The sequence below is a fragment of the Anomaloglossus baeobatrachus genome, chromosome 9, assembly GCF_048569485.1.
Source record: "Anomaloglossus baeobatrachus isolate aAnoBae1 chromosome 9, aAnoBae1.hap1, whole genome shotgun sequence".
Lineage (NCBI taxonomy): Eukaryota > Metazoa > Chordata > Amphibia > Anura > Aromobatidae > Anomaloglossus > Anomaloglossus baeobatrachus.
In genome coordinates, this window is record NC_134361.1 from 51,127,369 (window position 1) to 51,155,346 (window position 27,978).

At 45.6% G+C, this 27,978-nt stretch overlaps 1 protein-coding gene across 1 annotated transcript in view; it reads left to right on the forward strand.

The window, feature by feature from the left end:
• Nucleotides 1-463: 463 nt before the first annotated feature.
• The window catches only part of LOC142251165 (fibronectin type-III domain-containing protein 3A-like), a 184,852-nt gene continuing 157,337 nt past the window's right edge, over nt 464-27,978 (forward strand). The window contains 1 exon segment of the mRNA XM_075323707.1: nt 464-580. The gene's annotated coding sequence lies outside the window, so the exon portion shown is untranslated.

Genomic DNA, 27,978 nt, shown 5'->3' on the forward strand with positions numbered 1-27,978 from the left:
AAAACCATGCTAAAAAAAAAACCGCAGCAAAAATGTCCTGTGTGAACACAGCTTAATGTTTTTGAGTTTTTGGGATGCGTTTTTGTGGAGGATTTCTGGAGACTTTCCACTGTGAAGACATCCTATAGAAATTAATGGGAAGAGTTTTTCAAGCAGTTTTTGAGGAGGAATGTGTAACTTATCCATTCCAAAAACAACCCCAAAAACCCCGTAGCCTAAAGGGCCCGGCTGTGTGAGCCTAGAACAGTGGAGGCTTCAGCAGGCTGCGCACAATAAGGGGCTGTGTGTGGATTTCCCATGCAGTGAAACTATTTGCTCGGAGGAGGAGGAGGGGGTCAGGCGGATTTTCCTGGCCGTGCAGAGGAGGGGGATGTAGTGTCTCTGCTGCCAGTGAGGGGCTGCTCCTGTCTGGGCTGCCTGTGCCCGGCCCCTCTGCGCCTGCGCACTCCCCACATTCCAGCATGGCGCTGCAGCCCGGCAGTGGAGGAGCTGCGCACTGAGATTGCGGCGTCCCCGGGGGACACAGCGCGGAGCAGGGAAGCGACGGACACCGGGCGACCCCCTGTCACCTCCCGCACAGGTGAGCGCCTCTGCACTGGTAAACAGCGGTACTCCCAGATCCTGGGTACCCCCGGCTCCGTGCCTGCATCTCCCTCCACCCAGCTCCACATGCCTATAGGGAGAATGGAGCCGGCCAGCCTGATAGCAGGCCATTATTGCAGTTTTGCACTGCCGGGCACCGATCACGATCGTGCTGTGTCCTGGGCTTGCTTTGAAATTTTTTTGTGTCCAATGGGTTTTTGCATTGGTCGAGGAGGGGTTAACCGGCAGCCAGTGGGTTAATGGTGGGTGCAGACTCCCGGGTTGCCCCCTCTGTGCCCTCAGTCTGTGGCCCCCTCCCTCCCTCTGGTCTTTGCCTCCTGGAAATGCCACGTAGGCTTCAGTGACTGCAGATGGAGAGGCTCCTGCGCCCTCCCTGCTCACTTTTTTTTTTTCTCCCTCTCCCCCCTCTTCTTCCTCCTCCTCCCTTTCTTTTTCCTCCTTCAGTTCTTTCTTGCATTTAGTTGGCAATGTTTGATTTCTTCTTTATTTTAGGACTCCCCCCCCCCCCCCTTATCCTTTTGCTCATTCAGGCGGTGCAGGGTTACCCCCTCCTCCTGGTCCAAGTCATAACAAAGGGCTATTGACTTTTTGGTTGACGTCACCCCTATGGACAGTTACTTGTTGCAGGCGGGCGCTCATGTCAGTAAAAAAAAAAGGGGGAGACGGGTGAGATTTGGGGGTGAAGAATACAGAATATTGCTGGTTGGGTTGTGCATCACTGTAACTATTTTGTTTATTTATCCTTTTGTTGCTTTATTTGTAAACAGTTGGGAAAAGTTTGGGAAGTGACAAACGTTTTGTTACAACTGATGGATGAGCAGCGGGTTTTCTGTACTGCTGGGGAACTACAACTCCCAGAATCCCCCTGAGTTGTCATCTCCTCCTTATATTGCTGCTTTGGTTGTTATTCCACATGGAGTTTTGTAATATTTTGCCACATTTCCGTTCAGTACTCCATGTAGAAATGAACTGTACAGGGGTATGTGCCATGGAGTTATACAATCTGAGCCACTGGGTACCCAAAAAAGTGGCAGAAAATGCCACGGTAAGAAAAAGGTGGCACCAGTTCCTCACTGATGAGACCATTGGCAAAAAGGTGGCATGGCGTTCATCACTATCACTTAACACGTGGGACCCAGGCAGTGTTAATAATTAATAATCTAATTTTTTTATATATATGTATTATAGCGCCAACATATACTGCTGCGCTGTACAATAAGATGCACTTAAATGTTAAATTACTTTTACTAACTTTATAGACCCAATATTTTATTTTAAGAATTTTATTTTTTTGTTTTTGCATTTTTTTCAGACTAATCCGAATGTTCGACATTTGCCCCAAATATGATCCTGATAAAGTGTCCAAGGAATGACTTTATGGGTCACATCCCAATTATGATGAGTTAAAGGCTATGTTCACACGCTGCATCTTTTACTGCGTTTTTGGTGCATTTTTTGAGGTCACAAAGATGCACCCTAATGCCTGCATTTCCTTCCCCCAGCAAAGTCTATGAGATTTCTATTTTGCTGTCCACACTGCATCTTTTTTAGCTGCATCTTGGCTGTGTTTTTGAAGATGCAGTAAGTAAATTCTTTTTGCGTTTTTGAGCCCGTCCAGTCAATAGTTTTGACTTTAAAAAAAAAAACAAAACACACACCAGCGGCAAAAACTCATGCGTTTTTGCCGCATTTTGTCCAAAACTTTTTTTTTTTAAAAAAAAAGTTTTGGACAAAATGCGGCAAAAATGCATGAGTTTTTGCCGCTGGTGTGTTTTTTTTTTTTTTTTGGTGGGGGGACAAAAACGCTGCATCGTTGTGCTTAAAAAAAAAGATGCAGTGTGAGAACATACAGAAACTTGTGGACAATAAGGCTATGTGCCCACGCTGCGGAAAATGCGCAGATTTTGCCGCGGATTTCTCGCGGAAAAGCCGCGGATTTTCCGAAAATCTGCAGCAGCGGCACTTCCTAGCCATTTCTATGGCATTTTGGAAATGATGTGCCCATGCTGCGGGTTTTTCCGTGGCGGATTTGGTGCGGATTTTGATCCGGAAAAATCTGGAACATGTCAATTATTGTTGCGGATTTTGATCCGGATTTTGGCCTCAGAATGGGGAAAAAAAAAAAAAAAATCCGCACCAAAATCCGCGGTAAATTCGCGGTAAATCCGCACCTTTGAAAAGGTGCGGATTTTGCGGGAAAGCGGCGGATTTTCATGCGGAAAAATCCGCAGCAACATTCTACCGTGGACACATAGCCTAAGGGGTATTTATCATGTTTTTGAAGTAAAACTACTGTATCACAATTGTAAAAAAGTATACAGTTTTTATTACAAAAAGTGCAAATATGAAAATTACATGTGATGACAGTTAGTAGTTAGACATACATAGTTAAAATCCAATTAGATGAGACAGAGAGAGAAAAAGCTCCCAGGGAAGGAGACAAGACTACCCCTTAACTAAAACTGGGAAGAAAGTGGTATTACTTTTTCCCAGGGGGGCATATCTGTAACCAAAGATATCAGTAGTATATCCCCTGGGCTAGTGGAGTGATGGAATGTCCATACATTAAACAGTAACCAACAGGATAAGGTCCAGATCAGAGCCTGAGTACACTAGTATGTAACACCACCAGACAATACATTGTATAATCTCAGAGAAAAAAAAAATCATACAGTGCTGTGGAAATTGGCACCTGAAGGACCTGGGGTATGTATAGCACCCAAAAAGGGAGTCTGTCAGCCTCACATGTGGACCTGGTCCCGACACGTGTTTCGCATGTGCTTCAACGGGAGAAGCACATGCGAAACACGTGTCAGGATCGGGTCCACATGTGAGGCTGACAGACTCCCTTTTTGGGTGCTATACATACCACAGGTAGGTCCTTCAGGTGCCAATTTCCCCACCACTGTATGATTTTTTTTTTTTTCTCTCTATCTGAGATTATACTATGTATTGTCTAGTGGTGTTACATACTGGTGTACTCAGGCCCTGATTTGGACCTTATCTTGTTGGCTACTGAACATAGGCTATGTGCACACACAGGCTATGTGCACATGTGGCAGATTTTTTTTCTGCACATAAAGCTGCTGAAAAGGAGCGCGTTTTTGCTGCTTTTATTGTTTTTCATGCTTTTTTTTTATCTATTGAGATAGGGAAAAACAGAATAAATTGACACTCTGCTTCTTTTTTTCTGCATCAAAATCTGAAAGGAAAATAGCAGCGTGTGCACAGCAGTCCAGGATTCTCAGACTTTGCTGGAATGCAGTACCATATTTATTAAAATTTGCAAGGAAAAAAGCAAGGTGCGGACATAGCCTAATATGTGCCCATGTAGCAGATTTTTTTTCTGCACATAAAAAGCATGTTTTGGCAGGAAAAAAAGCTGCCTAAAAAGCGTTTTTTTCATGCTTTTTTTTTTTCATGCTTTTTTTTTTTCATGCTTTTTTTTTTCATGCTTTTTTTTTTTTCATGCTTTTTTTTTTTTTCATGCTTTTTTTTTCATGCTTTTTTTTCCATCTATTGGAAAAAGAAAAACGCTGGAAAAAAAGCAAAAAGAATTGACATGCTTCTTTTCTGCAACAAAATCTGCAAGGAAAAAAGAAGCAACGTATGCACAGCACTCCAGGATTCTCATAGACTTTGCTAAGATGCAGTTTTCCATGCAGTATTGATTGAAATCTGCAAGGAAAAAAAAGCAACGTGCGAACATAGCCTTAATGATATGGAGACTTTTCAGTAAGTGAGTGTTCGTGTAGACAGCTGTATTTTCCATCCGAGTGAGATATTATTATATTATAATATATATATATATATCTCATCCCACAATTCAATTTGCCCCCATGAACCCGATCGCATGTGGAGATTCTTGTCTATGGGTCTGTGATAAAAAAATCGGACTACACTTGGATAACAAGTGCGGTATGGGCATGGTCCTTTTTTGTTTTTCTCCTCTTCACATCTGAGAAAAACGGATCCTGCTCTGATGAAAATCAGATCAGAATCTGATTGGTATAATTGAATAGTTTTTCTCCTATGGAGAACTTGCGATCCAAGCCTACCTGACAGTAGATGGGTTCATTATTGGGCATCACAGAGATCCTAGGCTGCAGCGTTATGACTGCTGTAGGGGAATGAAGTTCTGGAAAATGTCATAATCCCATTAATTCAGTGTATTTGTAAGGACTTTTTTTGCTCAACAAGTGTCTACTTGGAACAATATGGCTACTGAGCACCCTCTTCTTGGTGTTTGCGTTGTGCCTTTACTTCTCTTCCGGTTTTGTATTTGCTCTGTTCTCATCCATAGTTTTCCACAGTAGCAGGCAGGTTCAGTGGTAGGGCTCAGTGGTAGGGTTCAGTGGTAGGGCTCAGTGGTAGGGCTCAGTGGTAGGGCTCAGTGGTAGGGCTCAGTGGTAGGGCTCAGTGGTAGGGCTCAGTGGTGGGGCTCAGTGGTGGGGCTCAGTGGTAGGGCTCAGTGGTAGGGCTCAGTGGTAGGGCTCAGTGGTAGGGCTCAGTGGTGGGGCTCAGTGGTGGGGCTCAGTGGTAGGGCTCAGTGGTGGGGCTCAGTGGTAGGGCTCAGTGGTAGGGCTCAGTGGTAGGGCTCAGTGGTAGGGCTCAGTGGTAGGGCTCAGTGGTGGGGCTCAGTGGTAGGGCTCAGTGGTGGGGCTCAGTGGTAGGGCTCAGTGGTAGGGCTCAGTGGTGGGGCTCAGTGGTGGGGCTCAGTGGTGGGGCTCAGTGGTAGGGCTCAGTGGTAGGGCTCAGTGGTAGGGCTCAGTGGTGGGGCTCAGTGGTAGGGCTCAGTGGTATCGTTCTGTGGTATCGTTCTGTGGTAGGATTCAGTAGTAAGGTTCAGTTCACATCTCTAGTAATCATTCGTTATAATGAATTCTTTGGCAAAAAAGTTCTGCAGACCCAACTTTTTTGTCCGTTTTGAAAAAATAGATTTTTACAGGATGTTTTGTTTTTTTGTTTTTTTAACATGGGAGTCTATGGAAAACAGATCCATTAACGGATTGCTATTTTATCTTCCATTTGAAACTGATCCAGTAAGAAAAAAACAAACGGATCCTTTACAAATGTAACAAAAACCCATGGGTAAATAGCAATCAGTTAACAGATCTGTTTTCCAGAGACTCCAATGTAAAAAACAAAAAAAAAAACGGATCTGGCAAAAAAATATTTTTTTCAAAACGGACAAAAAAGTTATGTTTATACAACTTTTTTGCCCATGGATCTGTTCTAATGGATGATTACTGGACATGTGAACTCAGCCATACTCTGCTCAACCCTCTTACTGACAACATGCTCTGTTGTGATGAAGACCTGATAGGGGTGATAGGTGTTCATTACCCAACTCTGCTGTGGTTGGGTTGCATTGCCATAAATTTCAGTATTATAGGGAATCTGTCACCAGGTTTTTGCTCCTCCATCTGTAGAAACAGACACCCTGATTCCAGCGATGTGTCACTTACTGAGCTGTTTCCTGTCATTTTGATAAAATCAATGTTTTCTCTGCTGTAGATCTAGCAGTTATACAGAGCTCATGAATATGCTGGACTACCTGCAGCAAGCCAAGTAGTCCTGTAATGATAATCTGCTGATTAAACTGATTTTATCAAAACTACACTAAGTAGCCCAGTAAGTGACACACCGCTGGAATCAGGATCTCTGTCCCTACATTATGTTGCTCTCCAATTAATTGCAGAAACCTAGAGACAGATTTCATTTAACTTCAGTATTAATAAATAAGCCCCATTGTATTCTGGATCCTATATGGAGGTGCTATAGAGACCAAAACTGCTTAAATGACAACTCCCTAATATTTGTAGTGCAAAGAACCTAATAATATACCATTTGTAAACATAATATATCACACTAATATCCCATCTCCTGATGACGCCGGTGCATCATACCCCTTTGTTGGCACCCTAACCTTATATGCCTCTTCCCAGGATGTAAGACTACAATTTTCAGGGCAGGACATGTAGGTTAACATTTCGGGGAGGGGCATATAAGGTTAGGGTCCTAACAAAGAGATACGCCTTGTTGCTGGCTGTTTGGCTAATTCATGAGAGCCCAGCAGCCAGCGACAAGGCGTATCACTTTGTTAGGACTCTAACCTGATATACCTCTCCTTGGGATGTAAGCTGACCATTTTAAAATTTCCTGCCCTTAAAATTGTAGGCTTACATTCCAAGGAGAGGCTCATAATGTTAGGGTCCCAACAAAGAGGTATGCCTTGTCGCTGGCTATATGGCCAATTCATGAGAGCCCAACAGCCAGTGACAAGGCGTATCTCTTTGTTGAGACTCTAACCCTATGTGCCTCTCCTTGGGATGTAAGCCTACAATTTGAAAGTGTCCTTCCCTTAAAATTGTAGGCTTACATCCCAAGGAGGTTAGAGTCCCAACAAAGAGATACGCCTTGTCACTGGCTGTTGGGCTCTCATAAAGTGGCCAATCTGTGCGCTAAGCACCTGATTTTTTTTAACATAGTTTCTAGAGTCGTAATGAAATTCCAATTTTATATATTCAATGGTTACATATTTTAGCATTTGAGTGCCACAATATTTTTTTTGTTAGATCAAAATTGGACATTTCTTTCTTTTTTTTTTTTTTTTGCGTACAACGCGGTCTGTTAAAAAAAAAAAAAAAAATGAAAATAAAAAATGCACAGACATGTTACCAGATCTATTGGCAAATATGACTTCAGCGTGTACGTGAAAAACTGACGTATGAATGAGCCCTTACCGTGATGTTGCGGTTACCGAATATTACTGTCGGTGTGAGTTCCACTCTGTTAATGCTTTTTTTTTTTTTTTTTAAAACCTCAGAGCCATATGGCACATGCAGTATATCTAAAATGTGCTGCAGCCATCGTCTCCTCATGTTCCCGTCGAGTGCCTTTTTTTCCCCCTCTTTTTCGTCGATGCTTTTGCACCGCATGACGCTTTGTGCCATGTTGCACATTATTATTGCGGTAATTTCCTTATTGACACTTATCTGGAAATGAGCGTCCTTCTCAGAATGACAGCAAGAGGAAATGCCTGACTCAACAGTTTATCCAAATATAGTCTTTATCAGTCATGTGAGCCTTGTTGACTCTAGTATCGCAATTTATGGGAAGAAGAAAAAAAAGAGCACAAATTCAGCCGCGTAATGAAAAGGGGAGGGCAATGGTGTTTTTTTTTAATGGGGAAGACTACCCACATGAAAGTGAGTAAGATTAGCGATGGACTGCAGCGGTCATGTGGCTAGTCAGCGATGTCAATGAGGAGCAGTGACATCCCCCTACTAGCCACATGACCCATGCCACCAATAACTGCCCTCCCCAATATAACGCTGAGGACAGTGATTGGCTGCAGTGGTCACATAGGCAGTCAGGATTTCTTTGCTGCTGGGCAGATCATCGCCGAAACAGCGCGGATCTATCAGGTGCGTAATAGAGATTTTTACTAATTGATTCACAGAATCTGGTCCAGCAGAACTCCTGTAGTCTGTGGTTGCCGGAGAAGAAGCCCTGTGAACGTGCCAGCATCCATGGCTCTTTGTTTGGTTAGCCGGCCTGGTGAAACGTCACAAAACATCACGCTAGGCTGGCTAATCATAAAAGCAACAGGGGGTTCGGCAGTGCAACGGGCGGTCCACAGGCCTCCTATCCGGTAGCCACAGACTGGCAACGCTGTCTCAGGCCCGGGTCCTGAGAGTCAATTTGCACCATATTTTTTTTTTTTTTTTTGTAATTTACTATATATAGATTTTTATTTTTTTTAATTTTATTTATTTTTTTTATAATATATAATAAAATAAAAAAAATATTATAAAATAAATAGATAATAAAATAAAAAAAAAAAAATATATAGAGATTATATATATATATAATCTCTATCTATATATATTATATAAAAATCTTTTTATTTTATTTATTTTTTATTTTATTTTACAATATATATTTATTATATATTATAAAAAAATAAAATTAAAAAAAAATCTATAGTAAATTACTAAAAAAAAAATAATTATAATATAACTGACCCATTTCCATCCAATCTGACATGGGGTGTGGACAGACCAAACAAATGGTACAGTTGCCAAATAACAGGCCCGGAGAGGTATGAGTAGACGTATGTTTTTGCAGTTGAATTAAAATGGTATCACCATCTCCAAGATTTTATCCCAATATGTAGTAGGCCTAATAATGATATTAGCAAATACCTCCAATTATAAATGTAGTATAGTTCTGATTAGCTATGTCACTTACCTCATGTGCAGGGTATTGCAGGAGTTTAGTATATATAGTTACTAGTGGTCATAGCCATGGTTATCTAAGCTACTGCAATGCACTGCACATGAGGTAATCAGGAGAACTACACTACATTTCTAATTGGAGGTATTTGCCAATTTTATTATTACACCTACTACATATTAGGATAGGATCTTGGAGATGAGACTAACCCCTTTTAAAGGGAACCTGTCATCAGATTTGGCGACTATGAGCTGTGGCCACCACCAGTAAGCCCTTATATAAGGCATTCTAGAATGCTGTATATAAGAGCCTGTGTAGAACGTAAAAAACACTTTTTATACTCGCCCAGGGGACTGTCCGGTCTGATGAGTGTCGCAGGTCTCCGGTCTGGCGCCTCCTCTCTGCGGAGATTGCTGTACTCCTTCTTCTGAGGCCCGTGTGCATGACGCGTCCTACATCATGCACACTAGCCGCCATTGAGGTTCTGCGCAAATGCACTTTGATCAGCCTTGCTGAGGGCAGAGTGAAGTACTGTAGTGTGCAGGCACGAGGAAAGGTTAAAGACCGCATGCGCACTACAATACATTGATCTGCCCTGAGCGGGGTAGAGAGAAGTATGCATGTGCAGGACCTCCATGCTGGCTAGTGTGGATGACGTAGGACGCGTCATTCCCCCAGAATTCAGAAGAAGGAGGACGGTGATCGCTGCAGAGAGGAGGCACCGGACCGAAGAGCAACGACACCCATTGGACCGGACTGTCCCCTAGGTGAGTATAATAAAGGTCTTTTCTTACATTATACAGAGCGGCCTGTGCTCTTATATACAGCATTCTAGAATACCGCATATAAGAGCTCTCTGGTGGTGGCCGCAGCTCATAAGGGAAAAGCCTGGTGACAGGTTCCCTTTAAGGTGCTCTTCCCCTTCGCCCTCCTTTTCTTTAGAAATGGATGCCTCTCCTCTCCAGCTGTTCCCACCTATGCTATGTTCTCATCTTTGGCAAGTACGGACTGTTTCAGTTGAACAGCTGTGGAATTGGCATCGGCCCCTTCCCAACCATATGATTCAGCCTCAACTTCTCCATTCTCTAAGCCGTCCCAGGGCGTCGAGGTTGAATTCCATAACAATGAATCCCCCGATCCATCTTGCAAGAACTGTAATGGAGTGGATGTTCTCCGCTGGCTGCGTGGGTCGCCCGTCGCGGAGATCTACAAACATTTCTTTTTTCCACCTTGTCTGTCTTTCCACATGATTCCATGGAACAAGCCGTCACAGGCGCAGCGCTTGGGCTTTACCTGCTCTCGTACTGTTGGGACAAGCTTCCGCACCCCTCACCCACTCTCATCACTTTCTCTTGGCCCGGGCCCGATTCAGGCAATACCTTGGCAATGACATTGAATAATGAACGTCTCGAAGTGTTTCCTGGCAGACCTTCTGCTTGCCTATAAATAGCCTTTTCAAAAAATGAGTAAGCTAATACTGTGCTGGGTTGGCTTTATTTTTGCTCATATAGATGCTCTCTCTTTCCCATAGAAGAACAGAGCTTTCCTTGTTCTGCAGATATCAGATCTCCTTTACCTGTCGTTGCGATGTTCAGTGATTAGCTCGCCCCTCTGCGATGCTAAGTGCTTCTTAAAATGACTATTGAACAAAGATTCCTAAGTTTGGGCACGTAGAGTACATTGTGGGCCATTAAAGTGGAACTCTAGGGAAAACCTGACCGTCAAGAGCAACCTTCTACCTCTCAAACTCTGTTGCCTGAGTCTTCCACCATTTTTTCTTCATTGGTTCTCGAGGGTTATGAATATCTAGTACGTGACGCCCAGACTGCATATATAAGGCTTTGTCCTGTTATACCGAATGAGAAATTATTTCTACAGAGATTCATTTATGATGGTTCATCTCTGTCGGAAATGTTACCTTCTGGTCAGTGTAGGCCAGGAGAAACTCCGGCATCTCATTATTATGAGCGGGCACTACCATGCTCGGGTGCTCAATACTCGTAACTAGTGATGAGCGGGCACTACCATGCTCGGGTGCTCAATACTCGTAACTAGTGATGAGCGGGCACTACTATGCTCGGGTGCTCAGTACTCGTACCTAGTGATGAGCGGGCACTATCATGCTCGGGTGCTCAGTACTAGTAACTAGTGATGAGCGAGCACTACCATGCTCAGGTGCTCAGTACTAGTAACTAGTGATGAGTGGGCACTACCATGCTCGGGTGCTCAGTACTAGTAACTAGTGATGAGTGAGCACTACCATGCTCGGGTGCTCAGTACTAGTAACTAGTGATGAGTGAGCACTACCATGCGCGGGTGCTCGGTACTCGTAACTAGTGATGAGCGGGCACTATCATGCGCGGGTGCTCGGTACTCGTAACTAGTGATGAGCGGGCACTATCATGCTCGGGTGCTCAGTACTAGTAACTAGTGATGAGCGGGCACTACCATGCTCGGGTGCTCAGTACTAGTAACTAGTGATGAGTGAGCACTACCATGCTCGGGTGCTCAGTACTAGTAACTAGTGATGAGCGGGCACTACCATGCTCGGGTGCTCAGTACTAGTAACTAGTGATGAGTGGGCACTACCATGCTCGGGTGCTCAGTACTCGTAAGTAGTGATGAGCGGGCACTACCATGCTCGGGTGCTCAGTACTAGTAACTAGTGATGAGCGGGTACTACCATGCTCAGGTCTAGTAACTAGTGATGAGCGGGCACTACCATGCTCGGGTGCTCAGTACTCGTAACTAGTGATGAGCGGGCACTACCATGCTCGGGTGCTCAGTACTAGTAACTAGTGATGAGCGGGCACTACCATGCTCAGGTGCTCAGTACTTGTAACTAGTGATGAGCGGGCACTACCATGCTCGGGTGCTCAGTACTAGTAACTAGTGATGAGCGGGCACTACCATGCTCAGGTGCTCAGTACTTGTAACTAGTGATGAGCGGGCACTACCATGCTCAGGTGCTCAGTACTTGTAACTAGTGATGAGCGGGCACTACCATGCTCAGGTGCTCAGTACTTGTAACTAGTGATGAACGGGCACTACCATGCTCAGGTGCTCAGTACTAGTAACTAGTGATGAGCGCGCACTACCATGCTCAGGTGCTCAGTACTAGTAACTAGTGATGAGCGCGCACTACCATGCTCAGGTGCTCAGTACTAGTAACTAGTGATGAGCGGGCACTACCATGCTCGGATGCTTGGTACTAGTAATAATGGAGGCTGACAGAGGTATCATACGTGTCCATAGATGTATATAGGGCCGTGTGCCGGAGGCTGCGGGGCTCATAGATTCTGCTCTTGGCTTCTTGGCTCGTGTCACGATTGTCAGAACTAGTTTTGTAACTTGACAAAAATGAAAGCGGCCATGTGACTGGAGGACGAGGGCAATGCCCCGTGTCATTCCTCCTCACTTGCGTCTCCGTCCCCTGGGCCGTGAGGAGGAGACGGTTTATGTAACAGCTAAACATGTTTCTGGACCGGGGGAAGCCCCCGCTGCGATGTGGAGGGAAGGATGGCCGGAGGGGATTGACAGGGCCTCTCCCCAGTATACAGAGCTTAACCCTTTCTTGGCACCTCAGTGAAGATACTGAAGAACTTTGTGACACTTAGGAAGGAAAGGAAACTCATCAAGTTACCTGAGGACTAGAGCTGTGAAATGGGCCCTCATTTTTAGGCCCTGGTTACCATTTTTGCCAAGGCCCATCTTAGTGCCTGATCCCGAAGGATAATTCTACAGTGAAAGATGTGATATTTGGTGATGTCGTCTGTCACATTCACACTTGCAGGTTTTGGTGATGTCATCTGTCACATTCACACTTGCAGGTTTTGGTGATGTCGTCTGTCACATTCACACTTGCAGGTTTTGGTGATGTCGTCTGTCACATTCACACTTGCAGGTTTTGGTGATGTCGTCTGTCACATTCACACTTGCAGGTTTATTCCTTGTTTTCACTTTCTATGGCCACTTCCTGATGTCTATAATATGAGCCCTGTTTAACCCTTTGCTAATGGACGTAAAAATTGGATTTTGTTACTCCAGGCTTCTCTGGTACATTTAAAGGAGTTTTTCATCTTTGGGAACATTATTTTTTTTTTTTTTTTGTTTTTTCTTAGAGCATTCATTTGGGGCTAAAAAGTATTTTTGCAATTGGGTTTCATTAAAAAATTTGGATTCTTTTAGCTTTTTCAGACCTTGTTTCCTTGTAATATCAATTTTGACATGGTCTGTGGTCCATGTCAAAATGGATAAGTTACAAATAGGGATGATCGAATATCACAAATATTCGGCAATTTTCGGCTTCGCGAATATTCAACGAATAGGTCGCAGCTATGCGAATATTCGATGCGCAATGTAAGTCTATGGGAAGCTTGAATAGTTGCTTTTTCAGCAACTATTCGGGTTTCCCATAGACTTACATTGCACATCGAATATTCGCAAATTATCGAATAGCGGTGACCTATTCTGCGAATATTTGAGGTATTCGATCATCCCTAGTTACAAAGTCTTTTAACATTGTCACAACCAGCTCACTGACATATACTCAGTTAACTCATTCAGCAGCCAATAATAAAGTGTAACAAGGAGGCTACATGAGGCAAAATTCTTAATGGAACCCAGTTGCAAAAATGATTAGCCACAAATCCGCGTAAGCTTAAAGGGGTTGTCCACTACTTTTACATTGATGGTCTGTCCTTAGGATACGTCATCAATCTTTGATTGGCCGAGGTCCGACACTCCGCACCGATCAGCTGTACTTGGTCCCGATGGCGGCAGCAGGAAATGCACAGTTCCGGGGCTGCTCTGTCTTCTGATAGTGGCTGCAACCGGGTACTGCACATCTGCCTCCCATTCTAATGAATAGGAGGCGGACGCGCAGTACGCGGCTGTGACCGGTAGCACAAGATGGAGCATTCGGAACTGAGTATTTCTGGCTGCTGCCGCCGGGACGGAGAACAGCTGATTGGCCGAGGTCAGACACTCAGCACCCCCACCAATCAGACATTGATGACCCATACTAAGGACAGACAATCAATGTAAAATTAGTGGACAACCCCTTCAAGAAAAGTTGTTGTAGCTCAAGATATACAACCATTTTACTGTCGGCTCAGATAAACTACAGGAGGTCCGGGTGTGAAATCCCTAATAGTGTTTAGTGTTACTAGTGTTTTAAAAAGCATTTCATGTGTCTGAAAGAGACTAAATACTGGTGTAAAATATGGAACGCAATCTACTAGTGTGAACAAAGCCTTGTGACACTTTTTAGTGGCCCTAATACTAGAGCAAGAAAAGAGACTCAGATGTACTCGCATAGCGAGATCGCTTCTGAGTCACAGGTTTTGTGACGTACCAGTGACCTCATTAGCGATCTCGCTGTGTGTGACACTGAGCAGCGACCTGGCCCCTGCTGTGAAATCGCTGATCGTTACACACTGTTCTGGTTTATTTTTTGCTCGTTGGTCTCCCGCTGTGCAGCACACATCGGCGTGTTTGACGGCGGGAAACCAACGAGCACCAACTCTGTAAGCAGCGTACGCTGGTAACCAGGGTAAATATCGGGTAACTAAGCAAAGCGCTTTGCTTAACCGATATGTAGCCTGGTTACCAGCGTACACTGCTTAGCGCTGGCTCCCTGCACACGTAGCCAGGGTAAATATCTGGTAACTAAGCAAAGCGCTTTGCTTGGTTACCTGATATTTACCCTGGCTATGTGTGCAGGGAGCCAGCGCTAAGCGGTGTACGCTGGTAACCAAGGTAAATATCGGGTAACCAAGCAAAGCGCTTTGCTTAGTTACCCGATATTTACCCTGGTTACCAAGCGCAGAGTGGCTGGTCGCTGGTGAGATCTGCCTGATAGACAGCTCACCAGCGACCATGTAGCGACGCACCAGCGATCCTGACCAGGTCTTATTGTGGTCGGAATCGCTGGTACGTCGTTTAGTGAGATGGTACCCTCAGTATTGAAAACTCCGACATTAAATATTTGTTCCCATTTCATTAGATTTTCTTGATAAAAGTTGATTTGTTTCTTTAAAAGCCGATTTTGGGGAAAAAAAAAAAATTCTAGTGCTTTTCGGTCTTTCAAGTGCAAAATCATAAGGAAGCCCTTGCCAATTTTCCACCGGGTACCCGAGCAGAACGAAACTCTGGTCTAAAATCCGCCCTCTCGGCCGCTGTAGCGTTACAGCTCAGCTCAGCCCTAAAGTTAACCATTGTCAGGATTAAATTAGAGCCTGAACCGCCGTGCCCTGTAATTAATCTGTTATCCGGTTTCCACATGGCGGGGAGCTGAGAACACACCGTCCTGTGAGGGAGCCGACCGTTCCCAGGGTCCAGACATCTTCACAATGGGAAGGAATATTTTCGGTGACGTCATTACCTTGACATTATACGGTTACTGGTGACCGGGCCGGATTATTGCTTCTTTGTTTCCTTGCCTTTGGTGTCACACATGGCGGCAGCCTCGTACGTCAGTAAGGTGTGCATGTGGTCAGTACCTGCGTGGTTGGGGATTTAATTTCCAGAGTTTCCTAAGCATGTCCCTAATAATTTCTTAGTTTGTGTCACATCCATTGCATTAAGTACATGGGGGGGAAAACCCAAACGCCAGGGATTGATCTTGAGTCCTCCGTCCTTCCGTGTTTCCTCAAAAATAAGCCCTAGTTGTGGATAATATTGAAGTGTCCATGCAGCTAAAAAAAGTTAAAGGATACTGCTGGATACTTCATTATAGAAAGCAGACACCCCCAAAAGAGAGAAGACAGAAGACCCCGCAGTCATACTCACCAGACACTGAATGGGAGGACCTGCAGTGGAGTGGAACACACACTTGGGACGCGGGTGGAACGCATGGAGAACCTGCATTGTATGCATCGGTGTTTTCCCTGAGGGTCCCGGCGCTGCGTCGCCAGCCCGGGCCCCCGGCGCTGCGTCGCCAGCCCGGGCCCCCGGCGCTGCGTCGCCAGCCCGGGCCCCCGGCGCTGCGTCGCCAGCCCGGGCCCCCGGCGCTGCGTCGCCAGCCCGGGCCCCCGGCGCTGCGTCGCCAGCCCGGGCCCCCGGCGCTGCGTCGCCAGCCCGGGCCCCCGGCGCTGCGTCCCACCGCACTGCGTCACAGATCACCCTGCTGGCTGGAAGCAATACAGGATTACTGGATGTGGTGTGTGACTTTCTCGCAGGAGGACCTTTAAGCAACGCAGACATCCAGGATCTGGAAAGTATGATTCTCCTGGGGGAGGGTGGGGGGTGTTTCTACCTTTTTATGGTGGCCAAACGTACCCCCCAACCCAAGTTTCTTTAAGATTAATACCTTTATGCAACCCACTGCAGGTCCTCACGCGCCACTACACCGTGTCCCAGTTCCCCCTGCCAGCCGGAAGCATTACGGTATTACCGAATTGTAGGTGCGACGCAGACATTCGGGATCTGGAAAATGATTCTCCTGTGGGGGGGGGGGGGTGCATTTTTAAGGGACTATACTCACCCCCATCCTGTGTTTCCTCGAGAATTAGCGCTCCACTGCACTGCGTCCCAGGTGCCCCTGCCGGCTTGAAACAATACGGTATTACCGGATGGTGGTAGCTACGTAGACATCTGGGATCTGGAAAATGATTCTCCTGGGGGCGTTCTGTCTTTTTTTTTTTTTTTGGTGAGTAAACTTACTCCCAACCCATGTTTCCTCGAGAATAAGTCCTACCCTGAAAATAAGCCCTAGCGCATTTTGGGGGGCAAAATATAAGACCGTGTCTTATTTTCAGGGAAACACGGTACAAGAAATAATGGATACATAGAAATGAGTGACACAAAAAGATACAGATGACTTCTTTCTTTACCTTATTGTTTTTTTGTGTTGGGATTATATATAGCGGATATCTATAATCTGAGAGATTTTGCCACATTCATCTACAAATCACAGTGAAGACCACCTCTATGGGTTTGGGAGAAATGTCCGTCTCCATTAGTCCCCAAGAAGTAAAAGGAGCCGTGATGGAGCGTGCACGTCACAGCTCAGGTGACGTTTCATCCCTCTGGGGATCGGTGGGATTCCAAGTGGTGGATGGACCGTCTGTGATCATTTTAGAAGCTGACCTTGCGATTACATGAAGGGTCTGGCTTCACTAACCCCCACATCAACAGGGAACCCCTGGCCGTTAACTTCTCAGCTGCTGTAGGAAATTATAGCATTCAATGGCACCCTTTTAAAGAAAACCTTTCACTGGATTTTTTTTTTTTTTTTTTTACTACCTTCTTGAATTGGTGCTGCTTCCCCTCCTGATTCCGGAACAGTTTTACTTTTTCTTCTGTGTCCTTCCTTTCCAAAGTTATGTCCCATAATTAAAATGTTCCCTTCAGCCAATTAGGCGTTTATCACAGAATTTTTCTGTGGTTGTGGCCATGTTTTGATTGGCCATCATCAGCGGAGAAAAGGCAAACCCCCGCAGAGGAGTCCTGTGGTACACGCCCTGTTGGTTGAAAGGAAAATTTTGCATTTCTGGTCATACCTTTTGGAGCGGAGGGGCACAGAATAAAAAGAAAAACTGTCCCAGAATCAGTGGGGGAATTTCGGTTTAAATTTTAAGAAATCCAGTCAGTTTGGAGTTCAAAAGGCATCAGCTTTTGAAATTACAGTAGGGATTTTAATGAAGACTTGGCCTTATCGTTCCCTACTTGACCAGAGTTAGATGATGGGCAGTGGCTTATTTTTAGTTTTTAGAGCCTATTTCATGATTTAATTATTTTTAATCGTTATTTCAATCCACATTGGGAAAACCCTTCACTATAATGCAGTTTCTTCCATGGATGCACCCATTCTAGTTTCACGCGTCTTTGGAACACAGACTATACTCTGATCGGAATATCGTGGCACCACCGGTGAGTCTCCTGAGCTGAGACGATTGCCGCACGCCTGCCTGTAAGGCTGTAAATTTGCTCTCCGTATGGGAATAACAGTCCGTATATGTATCCGAACCCATCCGTAGCAGGGGTGACATGTATATACTCTAGCGGGGCATGTGAACAGGTATAAGAGGTCAAGAGGCACAACCTCTCTCCTCCTTACATCTGTAACCTAGTCTCCTGGTACCTACCTGCACGCAACCTCAGATCCTCACAAGATCTTCTTCTCTACTCCCCTCTTATGTCCTCTTCTCACAATCGCGTGCAAGATTTCTCCCGTGCCTCCCCCATACTCTGGAACACTCTACCTCAGCATATCAGACTCTCCCCTACCGTGGAAAGCTTCAAGAGGAACCTCAAGACCCACCTCTTCCAACAAGCCTACAACCTACAATAGCCCTCAGTCCAGTAGACCACTGCGCAACCAGCTCTGCCCTCACCTATCGTATCATCACCCATTCCCTGTAGACTGTGAGCCCTCGCGGGCAGGGTCCTCTCTCCTCCTGTAGACTGTGAGCCCTCGCAGGCAGGGTCCTCTCTCCTCCTGTACACTGTGAGCCCTCGCGGGCAGGGTCCTCTCTCCTCCTGTAGACTGTGAGCCCTCGCGGGCAGGGTCCTCTCTCCTCCTATACCAGTCTGTTTTGTACTGTTAATGATTGTTGTACGTATACCCTCTTTCACTTGTAAAGCGCCATGGAATAAATGGCGCTATAATAATAAATAATAAGATGTCTCTGAAACGGCCGAAAAAGCAGCGCGGTCATGAAGTCTCTATCACGCCAAACGCTTTGTAGTTTGCCATAAAGCTGGCGTTGCAGCTTATTGCCTGTCAATGTTTTCCTTTTGTTAAAGAGTTCAGCCCTGAGGTCATTGATCCCAATTCCTGGACGCCTCTTGTTCACATGAGCAGCGCTATAAATTGGCCCGAGGTCCTGAGATCGGAATTATCAGACGTGTTGCTGCCAGCGCGGGAACGGCATGTCCACATTCTGCCTCCACCGGCAGCACAGGGGCTCGCGAATCTCAAGGAGCAATTCAAATCCGATTTTTAACCAAGTTTATTGCCCGCGTAAGACAAATTTGTAGCATTTTAAACCGCACAAAATGAAATAGGACAAAAATAACTGATAAATATCTTGAGTACGGTCTGATTTTCATCGATTGACAGAATGGAGAAAGTGGAGAACCTTTTGTTTTTCTTCTCTCCACCTCCCCAAAAAAACGGATCCCACTCTGATCAGAGTCTGAATAACATAATTGAACCCTTATTCTTGGATATGGAGAAAAGGGTCATGTGGACCTACACTTACAGGTATGAAGACATGACTCCCATCAAAGCACCACTCCAGTGGGATTTTTTTTTCAATTTTACCACTGGACTGGTGCTTTAACACTACAAGTCCCAGGAATTTCGAGCTCCATAGGGTTTCAATGGTAGAAATGTCAAATGACCCCTCTCTGGGACTTCTAGTGTTAAATCTAAGCCCCCTGTCTTAGGATGCGTGCCCACGATCAGTGTTTGCAGCGTTATGCATTAAGTGCGTTTCAGCTGCATCCAAAACGCTGCGTTGTACAGTACGAAGACAGTGGATGGGATTTCTAGAAAACTGCGGTGCGGCTTTCCGAGCCGCAGCATGTCAATTCTTTGCTACAGAGTCGCAAGCGTCCTCCGTAAGGAGAACACAAGCGAGAGACCGCAGCGCCCCGAACACTGATCGTGGGTACGAGCAACTGTGGTCTCCTGCAGAGGAAACTTACGGCCCTGCAGGTCAGTACCCGTCGCGTCCAGGATGCAGTGGGTCCTGATCATGGGCACGTACCCTTATACCCGCCCTCTGACACGTCTTCATCGTTTATCACCGTCGCTCCGGTCGGTCTTCTACAGTTTGCTTCTGTGTTTCATGCATCACGCTGTAGGTCACAGCTCAATACAAGTCTATGAGAGCCTCGTTCTGGCTCTCATAGACTTGTACAGAGAGCTTGTGAAGATTTTAAATCCCGTTTTTGTTGGCAAAATAATTTTCGAGTGTCATTTGTGTTTCATTTTAAGGGAACCAGCCAAAGCGATCATGCTGCCCAAACTTTGACATTCGTGTATATAGCAAGTGGCCTGTCAATTGCCTCCAACAGCAACGGGAAAAGCCGAAGTGTTCCAGAGAATAATATACCTGATTGCCGTTTCGCAGCAGGGCTCTGATTCATCCTACCCTTACTTTAGGCACCCTGAATCACCTGAAAGATTTTCTTTAGAAGATGGACAAATTTTATTTTTATTTTTTTTTTATTTTTTTTGGAGCTGTCATCTTATACAATAAATGGCTAGCAAAGGTTAAATAACGAGAAATAAAAAAAACAAAAAAATCCCTCCCCGCCTTTGGCCGCCCCCGCTGCTCCCTACCCGCTGTCTGATCCTCTGCGCCTCCTTTGCGTCACATCTTGCAGATTTCCCTGCTCTGAGGCCTAAAATCTGATCTGACGTCCTGCGTTGTAAATGCCATTGGTTGGAAAAAGTGTTATCTCTGTAGAAAGCAAAAGCTGTCATATTCTGCATTCCTGAACTCGCTGACCTTTCCAGAAGCCTTTAGGTCCAAAGAAAGAAATGCGATGGTTCCTTCTGAGAATATGCGGAGACTTTGCATGCTTTCAGATTTCCTCTGATCAAATGACCTTTTAAATTGTTTTCTATCAGGTGGGGTTCTGCTTCGGACCCCATAATGTGCTTCCAATAGGGACTGAATACTTAGTATTTGTGAATTATGTTCCTTGTTTTAATTAATTTCTAAAACAACTTTGTGAAAATTCCTGATTTCAAAAAAATAAAATAAAAATCTGCAGTTTCCAGTCTATACAGCTCCAGAGCATAGCCATGTGTCTGCATGCTTACCAACCTCAGACTGACCCTTTGGTGAGTCTTATTCTGTGCTCCTCCTTTCTAGCCAATGGAGTCCACAGGATATTTATTGTTTTGTAATCGTGGAGACGCATAGATGTGCAGGGGAGCTGTGGACATAGATCAGTAGAAGAGACTTAAAGGGTTATTCCCATCTCCAAAATCCTATCCCAATATTTAGTAGGTGTAATAATAATAATATTAGTAAATATCTCCAATTAGAAATGTAGTATAGTTCTCCTGATCTAGGTATGTCACTTAATGTCATGTGCAGGGCATTGCTGGACCTTAGGTCCTGCAATGCCCTGCACAGGAGGTAAGCAGCATAGGGAATCAGGTGAACTGTACTACATTGGAGGCTTTTATTATTTATTATTATTTATTATTATTAACAATAATCCAAAATTATAAATGTATTAATTTATCATTTATTATTAATAAATAATTATTATGAAAATAATGATAAAAATATGCATAATAATAATAAATATTCATAATCTTTATTACCATTATTATTATAATAGTAATAATTATTATTAATAAATGTAATGAATTATTAATAATAATTATTATTGATAATAATTTTCGACACGGCATCTTCTCCTGACCCAAACTTAGTCTTGTATGTGTCTATAATGCTGGAAATTCGGGTCTACTCTATATACAGGGACAGTTAGGCAGTGATTAGAAATACTGCTCGTAGTTCTGGATACATATTGGCCCTGACAGGTTCCCTTTAGGCTATGTGCGCACAGTGCGTTTTTCGCGGCGTTTTTGCGCGTTTTTCGTGTGCGTTTTTGGCCTCAAAACTGCAGGACTTTGCTTCCCCAGCAAAGTCTATGAGTTTTCATTTTTGCTGTCCGCACACATCTGGTTTTTTTACCTGCATTTTTGAGTTAAAAAAAAAATTGGACATGTCAATTCTTTCCTGCGTTTTTCTGCATTTTCCCCCCATGCAATGCATTGGAAAAACGCAGAAAAACGCAGAGATCAAAACCGCAGCAAAACGCAGGCAAAAACGCACCAAATTGTGGCAAAAACGCGTTTTTTTGATGCGTTTTTTCGACGCAGGTGCGTTTTTGTGCATTTTTAGCGGCCAAAAACGCACAAAAACGCAGCATCAAAAAGACGCAGTGTGCGAACCTAGCCTTAGGCTGCTTTCACACATCCGGCTTGAGCTGTGCGGCTCAATCCGGCTGTGCAAGCTATGCAACGGATGCGGTGAACACACCGCATCCTTTGCATAAGTTTTTCCTTTGCGGCCAGTCCGGTTTTTGCCGCTTGCGGCATGCTACTGAGCATGCGCAGTGGCAAAAACCGCATGCGGCGGCCGAATGCGGCTATTGCCGCATCGCGTCGCATCCGGCCGCCATTGGCATGCATTGAAAAATGCGCCGCATCGGCCAAATGCGGCGCGATGCGGGTTTTTTTTGCCGCACGAAAAAACGTGCCAGGCAACGTTCCATCCGGCCGCCGCATCGGCTAAATCTGCCGCATGCGGCAAAAAACGGATGGAACGCAAGGCTTTGCGGCACAATGCGGCACTAATTAAAGTCTATGCAGAAAAAACGCAACCGGCAGCAAAAAAAAAAAACGGTTGCGATTTTCCTGCAAAGTGCCGGATTGTGCCGCATTGCAGAAACCGGAGGTGTGAAAGTAGCCTTAATGATAACGCCTCTCCTATACTTTGCAAGGTTCCCTGTAAAGGACTGTGCCCATCATATGACGGGGAATGGGTGACAACTTATTTATCTTTGCGGGGCCCGATTGCCGATCCTGATAGGGGGGGTATTTGAAAATTCCTCTTAGAATATAGCAATAGCTGCTCGGTAGATAGGACAGCGCCCCCTCACCAATCTCCGGTGAAGTCCTAGAAGGTATTACACACAAATATTCCGAGTGACGCAGCGTCAGACACGGATGACGTGTTACTCTTGTATTTTAGAGTGTTACCGGTACGTCCCATTCATAGCAGAAGGCACCTTAATTATATTCGGATATTTCTATACTTGCGTAATATACTTGATCGTACTAATCTATCGTTTATCGGAGATGACGGATAAGCTTCCTTTTGTAGTTGGATTCATAGAAAATGTTTTATTGTATGACCAAAATACATTTTTACAATTTTTGTTTTTTTTTATTAAGTCTTTTTCGGGCAATGCAGGGGTTAAGCCCGTCACCGCAGCGTAGGTTTGCTCGCCTCATATATAGTGCTTGTGTCATCAATCATGTCCTGGTACAGAACTGGCAGCGTCCGCCCCGGGATGATTGTATTCGGGACGTTCTGCTTCATCTTCTGTTACGTGCCAGCTTCTCCTCCTCCTCCTCGGTAGTTTTTGTGCCTCGTCGTCATTTATCTCCTCATGCTGAAGTCTTCAGCCTGCGGCTTCTCCCTTGCCGACTCCACAATGGCAGAGGTCACGCCGTGTTCCCAGGTCACCTCTCGATATCGATCCGTTGGACAATCTCCGTCTGCAGTTTTCGGGAAAGTTCTTCTGTTACAATCGTCATGCGGCCCGTACGTCAGTATCTCGCACTCCTATCCTATTTTGGGCCTAAAATGTCAAAACGACTCCTTAGACCTCACACGAAGTCCCCAGGACTCTACGGCTGGGCTGTCGAGAGCTTGTGCGTCACTGTCAGGTGCTCCTCATGGCACCAGATTTCAGAAATATTCCCCCTAGAAGCTTCTACGGGAGAACACTTTAGTAATACTATGGCTGATTTGACTAAGGCATGATGTTTTTGTGTGTTTTTAGGTACAGTAAGGCTCCCTAGGATCCTCCGGGATGTGTGTTTATAGCTATGTACTACTCCTAAGGCCTCTTTCACACGTCCGTGAAAAAAACACACACTCACACACTCTCACAACACACACGCACAACACACACAGAACACACACACTGTCACAACACACACAGAACACACACACTGTCACAACACACACAGAACACACACACTGTCACAACACACACAGAACACACACGTTTTGCCCGTTCCGTGGTGTAGATGTGTGTGTGTGTGTGTGTGTGTGTGTGTGTGTGTGTGTGCATGTGCATGTGCATGTGCATGTGTCCATGTCTGTCAGTGTGCTATCTGTGTGACATCTGCATAGCACATAGACAGCATGAACCTCTATAATCACCTGTCCCCAACCCTGCTGCCTGCGCTGCTGCTGGGTCCTCTGTGCAGTGAATATTCATGAGCATAATGAGCAGGGCCGGAAGCAACAGCAGCACCGGAGACAGCAAAAAATCATTTGATTTCAAAGCCACGTGTTTTCTCCGGGACGTGTCACACAGATCACATCAGTGTGCGGTCCTTGTGACACCCGTGCTGCTGCATGAAAACGGACATATCGCCATGTGGCGTACACTGACACGCGTGTGCTCCACACAGACACCCACCCTTATGAAAACCCGAACATGAGCACAGACCCATTGATTTTAATGGGTCTACGTGTGTCCATGTCAGTTACTTGTGAAACCGGATGTCACGTGTGCCGGAAACACGGATGTGTAAATGAGGCCTAAGCTTGTGCCAAACTGTATGGTTTTGAGCATGAGCTGTTAGCCCGGCACTATTTCCCTTGGTATGAGACCAAAGCTGGTTATACCCAAGTTGAAGGTTGTGCGTTCATACGGCCGACTGAAAGCTCTCCTCATTCCCTTGATGACATTTGGTGTTTTCAAAATTCTATGGAACGAAGAGCAAAATGAAGATGCAGACAATTGCTGCACATTCTCCTGAAACCACAGTTACCGTTTTTCATAGAGCTTTATGAGCACCAACTGTCATCTTTTATCCCAGTCATGGAAAAATCTGTATTCACTGAAGACGGATTTTCACTGGGGATTTTAGAATTTTGATTAATGTTCCTTTCAAGACAACAATGAGGAAGATTTCGCTAATCAGGCTAAGGTCACACAAGCATTTAGCATCTGATGGAAGTGCATCAGGAGCACTATGCTAATGACCCCCGACTCCCGCTCTGCTGCCAACGTGAGCCACGTATTATACTGTGATCCGATACTGCGATCGGATTACAGCTGCGGAGGAGAAGGAGGGATTAATCTCCCCATGTCCTCCATTGTCAGCTGATGCGATTATTGCACTGCACTCTGGTGTCATCCAAGTGCAGTGTGATGTGTCACACTTGTGAGTGGCTCACGTGTATCTCTCACGAGTCTTGCGTTGCATCACCCGTCACGGACTCACACTCTCCTCACAGGAGCGGGTGGGTTGCATGCATCCCTTTGCAACCGACCCACTTCTGTCCGGAGAGTGTGAGTCCTTTCCGTGTGCTGCGATGCGAGACTTGCAAGTGTGACACCGGCCTTTTGGATATGTGCCCACAGGACAACGTACCCGCAGATTTTGCCGCGGGTATTTCTGCAGGTTTTACACAGCTCCTCCCCGGAATCCGCAGCTATCCATTGCTGCGGGATTCGAGCAAAATTGTTGCGGTAAACCTGCGGAACAAGTGCGGCATTTGTGTGAAATACCTGCGGACGTCCCGCCCTGTGCCTCCATAGTATAAAAGGCAGGACATCCGCAGATATTTCTGCATGAATATACTATGGATGCACAGGGCGGGACGTCCGCAGGTATTTCACACAAATGCCGCACTTGTTCGCAGGTTATACCGCAACAATTTCTGCTCGAAATCCCGCAGCAATGGACTAGCAGCCCGGATTCCAGGGGAGGAGCTGTACCGTAAACCTGCGATTACTGAAAACATACCCGCAGGCTGAATCCTGCGGGTACGTTGTCCCAGTGGGCACCTAGCCTTAGACTTGTATGGGTGCGAGCAAAAATGGATCGGATTTTTTTTTTTCTTCAATCGCATTCTACTCGGACAGTTTAATTCGGCATGTGTCCTAGGCCTAAAGTTAAAAATGTATTTTCACATATGCTATTGATTTATGAAAAAAATATAAATAAAACACCAGTTATTGTAAAGGTGATTGTCTACACCTACTTAATGGCATGAGCCTGCAGCCTAAAGCCAAAAAAAGAAAACCTACATACCTGCTGGAACAGCAGTACCTTTAGGCTATGCGCACACATTGAGTATTTAATTGCAGAATTTTTTGCACCATTTATTTTGCACAGAGAAAACTCGGCCCAAAAATAACGTGCATTTTTGTTTTTTTTTTGTTTTTTTTTTTTGCGCATTAGTTTTTTCATTGTTTTCAATGGTGAAAAACAGGCAAAAGCGCTGAAAGAATTGACATGTTGCACATTTTCTGCACCAAATCTGCAAGGAAAATAGTCAGCGTGTGTACGAGGCTTCAGGATTAGTGTTGAGCGGACCCGAACTGTAAAAATACGGATCCGCGCGGTTTCAGGATTGGGTCCGACCCGGACGCGGGAATCCGGCTGCACGATCCGGATTCGGGATTTTTTTTTTTTTTTTTTCTCTCTCTCTCACTCTCGTTCCGGATCCGCTCCCCATTCACATACATGGGTCCGGATTCCGGATCGGATCCGGACTTCTTTTCCAACCCGCGACGGATCCGCCGGACCCAGATTATTAGAAGTCCGCTCAACTCTATTCAGGATCCTCATTGACTTTGCAAACATAAGGACTCGCTTGCAATTGTGACAAAACTGTACTAAAATCCGCATAAAATAATGCACTGTGTGCACACAGCCTTACGAGGTCAGCGCTATGTTTCTCTGTGGTCACATACATTGTTATCTTGTGACTGCTGCCACTGATCGGCTGCGGCCATCTCTATTTTGTCACATATATTGATAATACTCCAGTCTGAGAGGTGATTATTACTTTTGTATAACCCCTTTTAATGCTGTTGATGTAAAGTCACCATGATGTTACCTAATCGCCCGCCTTTGCTTTGACTCTCGCGACTCCTCGATTGCACTGATCAGCCCAAATTACCCGTGAAGAGCTTCCAAAATAAGTAATTAGCGGTTTTCATCTTTTCTGCGCGTTCTCATATCTCGTGCTGCTGGCGGCTCCATAACACTTAAGATAATGAGCCTGTACCTGAGAATGATGGCGGCCTTATCTGCTGCTGATTAGCGAAACGGCTGAAAATCTTTACAAGGCTAATTGACTTCCAGAAAAGACCTGTTCAGCAGTTAGCGGGAGGGACCTCTTAGAAACATCTGTTTTTTTTTTCCACCTTTCATAAATTATCATTAAAACTGATCTGTTCCCAGATTCCACAACACATACTGCATAGAATATTTGTTAGATCCCTTAAGCCTGATGAGGCTGATGTACTTTCTTTGGAAATGTCAGCCATGCTGTAAAATTCTCAAAGGAATTCTCTACTACTGGTTGTCATTCCCCTTGTCTGCCCCTGTTAACCCCCCCCCCACCTCCCCAAAAAACCCTATACTCTCCTCCAGAGGTGGCACTATTCCAGCGGTGCCGCCACTCGCTCTCCTGGGGCTCACATGATGTTGTGACATCCTGCTAGGCCCACTCCCAATCACAAACGGCTTCTCTCTCTCGCTCCCCCTCCCCCCACGGCTTCTCTCTCTCTCGCTCCCCCCCCCCCCCCAGCCGGCTTCTCTCTCTCGCCCCCCCCCCAGCCGGCTTCTCTCTCTCGCCCCCCCCCCAGCCGGCTTCTCTCTCTTGCTCCCCCTGCCGGCTTCTCTCTCTTGCTCTTCCCTCCCACCGGCTTCTCTCTCTCTCTCTCTCTCTCTCTTCCCCCCTCCCCCCCAGCCGGCTTCTCTCTCTTGCTCCCCCCGCCGGCTTCTCTCTCTTGCTCTTCCCTCCCACCGGCTTCTCTCTCTCGCTCCCCACCACGCCGGTGTCTCTCTCTCTCTCTCTCTCTCTCTCTCTCTCTCTCTCTCTCTCTCTCTCTCTCTCTCTCTCTCTCATCTGAAATTGAAGAATTTACTCTAAGGACAGCTTAATATATGTAATTTATGGACTGACCATTTTATGACACTTTTGTCTGTAAACAAAATCCCATTGACTTCCTTAATACTTGGGTACTTGAGCAGCGCCCTTCTGAGTGTTTGACTGCTCGTTACGAGTACCGAGCACCCAAGCATGGAAGTGCCCGCTCATCTCTAGTTACGAGTACCGAACATGGTAGTGCCCGCTCATCACTAGGTACGAGTACAGAGCACCTGAGCATGGTAGTGCCCGCTCATCACTAGTTACCAGTACTGTGCACCGGAGCATGGTAGTGACCGCTCATCACTAGTTGCAAGTACTCAGCATCCGAGCATGGTAGTGCCCGCTCATCACTAGTTGCAAGTACTGAGCACCCGAGCATGGTAGTGACCGCTCATCACTAGTTACGAGTACTGCGCACCTGAGCATGGTAGTGCCCGCTCATCACTAGTTACCAGTACTG